Raw genomic sequence first — 3,822 nt, 5'->3', positions numbered from 1 at the left:
GCACTTAATCGTTAACCAGTTTAAGAATTTACAGAATATGTCAGTAGAATATGATTAAAATAGTGACTTAACTACCGATTAGAAAATGACAGGATTTACACTATGAGGTATCCTAAATCTGTATGTATATATCTATGTATATTAATAAACACGAGACGTACAAACAGACAGACAAAAGTGTTTGGATTCAGCGAAATATGTATGCGTTACAGGGGCTCTCAAATAAACCAACAAAAATTAAAAATTTACTGTCGACACAATTAACTAGCCCTCCACAACTATTCAGTGTCAGGTTCAAATGTCTGTGAGAGAACAGAACAACTTCCTCGCTTTTAAGGACAACCCAAAACGCAGAACAAAGCACCACTTCCTCGGGTTTAACGACAACCCAGAACGCTCTCTCACTCACCTAACAAGTGAGGGCTCTCAACCATGAGGTACTTTTGAGGGCCTCAAGGAGTTGCCTTGGGCGGCGTCCCGACCCCAGGGGAGAGTCCTCCACCGCCCCATGCTGCTCCAGGGGAGGCGCTCAAAATGGCTCCCCCAGGTGACGCTATTTATACCCCGCTGAACCCGTTCCGTGGTCAACAGCGGCTCCCACTGGCCAAAGGCCCCAACTACAGTGAAGCCCCGAGAACAGGGGCACTCCACAGCCGCTGCGGTTCAGCAGCCAAGAAGCCCTGTCTTCACTGGGCGCCGGGGGGGGGCGCACCTGCCACACCATCCACCCCGTGACTACAGTCATGATTCGGCTGCTTCCCTTGAAGTGGTGGTGCAGTCACCTCTCCCCTCCAAGGTTACAGGGAGTGCCGGTCCCGGTGAGTCTCCACACTCGTTGTGGATTGTCATTCCTAGATGATCATACAAACCAATCTCAACGGTAACCCCATACAATCTGTTACAGTCAAAACTGAAGGAAGCCAATTAACCATTCTAACAAGGAAGAGTCAAACATATCCAACCAACCAATTAATGCTTAACACAGCAACACTTGCCTCCAGTCTCTAGCCACTTTCTTCATTTGTTGACCTAAAGCGGCAGTAACAGACCAGCACCAAGTTCAATCATATTCCTCCCAATCCTGCCAATGTCACAAGATTATCTCGCCACCACATTGTTGTCCAAGTCCTGACTGTCCATATGGATCACCATCACCATCGCCCATCAGGATGCCGAAGTCATCTGTTTCTCCAAGATCCTTACGAAAAACCAGAACTAGGCCTTAGATCAGAGGCATCGAGTTAAAAATCAGGAATTATCCACTGGGCATTAATAGGCTGATTTTTTCCACCTTTATTTAGCAAAGACCTCCCAAGAATGTCGACTATGCCCATTCGTATGGAGGTAGTAGGGGGTATCAAAACCCACTGTATTCCTTGTGTGCCCCCTCCTGGATCACCCTGGCAGCCAAGCAGCTCCTGTTACCTGATTGAATTGATTTGGGTGTTTCCTTCTCTATCTGCCATGTGTGGCAATAACGATCTAATTGCACATAGCACTAAACTGCGCAGGATGGTTTTGGCGAGCTCTTGAGCCAGTGCCTAGTGAGCAATTGTCAGTGAGTGCCAGTATCTCTGAGGGAGACCCACAATGTAAATGGCACTCCTGCCTGTAGGGGAGCAAAGCGATCTCTGCTTCCATGAAAATCTGGTTTCCATCATTAATTTAGATAACTGCTGTTTCAAGGTCTGATTCATTCGCTCTACCCATCCAGAACTTTGTGGATGCCATGGAGTATGATATTCCCAAGTAATGCCCAGAGCTTCTGTAATTAATTTTATAACTTTAGATGTAAAATGAGTACCCTGATCTGAATCAAACACTTTTACTATTCCAAATCGTGGTATAATTTGTTCTAATAATATTTTAGCTACTGATTGAGCAGTCATTCTGGTGGTAGGAAAGGCTTCTACCTAGTGAGTTAATTGATCCTCCATTACCAGTAAATTTCTGTATCTCCCAACTTTCGTTAGTTCTGTGAAATCTATCTGGATCCTCTCAAAAGGTCCATAAGCTGTTTTCCTTCCACCAGCTGCGGTCTGTCTCATAGTTCTTTTGTTAATCTTTTGACATATTAAACAACTCTAAGTAGCTTGTTTTGCAATTTCATATATTCCAATACAACCAAAATGTCTTAGGAAATGATCCCTCAAAGCCTTAGTTCCCTTAGTGCTTTGGTGTAGTCTATTTATTATTCTTCTAGTGTATCTTTTAGGTAATATTACCTTATTGTCTGGAAGAATCCATTTCCCATCTATCATAGTAGCCCCCAATTTCTGAATCTTGGTTAGCTCCTGAGGGCTATGTATCTTTTTCCTGTAATCTATCTCCTGTTCAATTACATATAACTTTATTGGTTCCCTTAAGGCTGCTTTCTTTGCCTCTTCATCTACTAGATTATTACCTCTGATTTGATATCCTGTTCCCTTTTGATGTCCTTTTATGTGTACTACTGCAATTTCTTCAGGACCTCTCAGTGCCTGCAATACTTGAACTATTAATTCTTGATGCACCAGATCTTTTCCTTGAGTATTAATCATTCCTCTATCTTCCCAGATCTTTCCAAAGGTGTGAACCACCCCAAAGGCATATTTGGAATCCGTATATATAGTGCCTTTTGTGTCTTTTAAAATTTCAAGAGCTCGATATAGAGCATACAGTTCACATGCTTGAGCTGACCATGCAGGACTGAGAGGGCCTGATTCTTTAACCACTAACTTGGTTCCATTGACTATTGCATACCCTGATTTTCGTTTCCCATCTACAACCCTAGAGGACCCATCTATAAACAACCTTTTGTCTTGAGGTAATTCAGTTTCTTCTAGATCAGGTCTTATCTTTGTTTGTAATTCTATTACTTCAATGCAATTGTGACTTAATTCACCCCTAGGATCCCCATATAAAAATTGAGCAGGGGTTTGAGCACCCATTACTCTCAGTTCTAATTCTGGTGCTTCCATTAAGATAGTCTCATATTTCAATAGCCGACTATCAGTGAGCCATTTCTCAGCCTTTTGCTGCAGTACCCCAGGCACATCATGAGGGGAAAACACTGTAATATTAGCTCCAAAAGTCACCTTTCGTGCCTCTTCAATCAGTAAGGCTGCTGCCACCAAAGATTGTAAGCATGTTGGCCAGCCCCTGCTTACAGGATCTAATAATTTTGAAAAATGTCCAATTGGTTTCTTACTTACAGCCCAATCTTGGGTTAGAACCCCACAAGCAGTTTGATTTGAGGTAGTTATAAACAATTGAAAAGGCCTTTTAACATCTGGTAAACTTAACACTGGAGGCTCAGTCAGTGTTTCTTTCAGTTTCTGAAACCTATTCTCATCCTCCTCAGTCCATTTCAACCTGTCAGACACTAGCTTTTCATATAAAAATTTTACCTTTTCACTATATCCCTCTATCCATTGTCTGCAGTAGCCTAATAATCCTAATACCTGACGAATTTCTCTTTTTGTTTTGGGTGGTGATAAAGACAGTATTCCTGATATCCTTTCAGGATCTAATTTCCTTTTCCCTTTACTGAGCCAGTGTCCTAAGTACTTAATTTTCCACAAACTGTAATTTAGACTTCAAAACCTTTAATCCTTTTTCTCCTAAAAAATTCAGCAATTCTGTAGTCCCCATACTGACATCATCCTCAGTTTGTCCACCTATTAATAAATCATCTACATATTGTAAGAGCTTTATTTCTGAGGATGACTTGAATGTCAGCAGTAATTTCTCTAATGCCTGCCCCAAAAGGTTAGGCGATTTAGTAAACCCTTGGGGAAGTACTGTCCATCTGAGTTGTTGTTTTCTATTATTAGATGGATC

Source organism: Strix aluco, chromosome 4, assembly GCF_031877795.1.
Source record: "Strix aluco isolate bStrAlu1 chromosome 4, bStrAlu1.hap1, whole genome shotgun sequence".
NCBI lineage: Eukaryota > Metazoa > Chordata > Aves > Strigiformes > Strigidae > Strix > Strix aluco.
Note: the sequence above shows the minus strand (reverse complement) of the source record.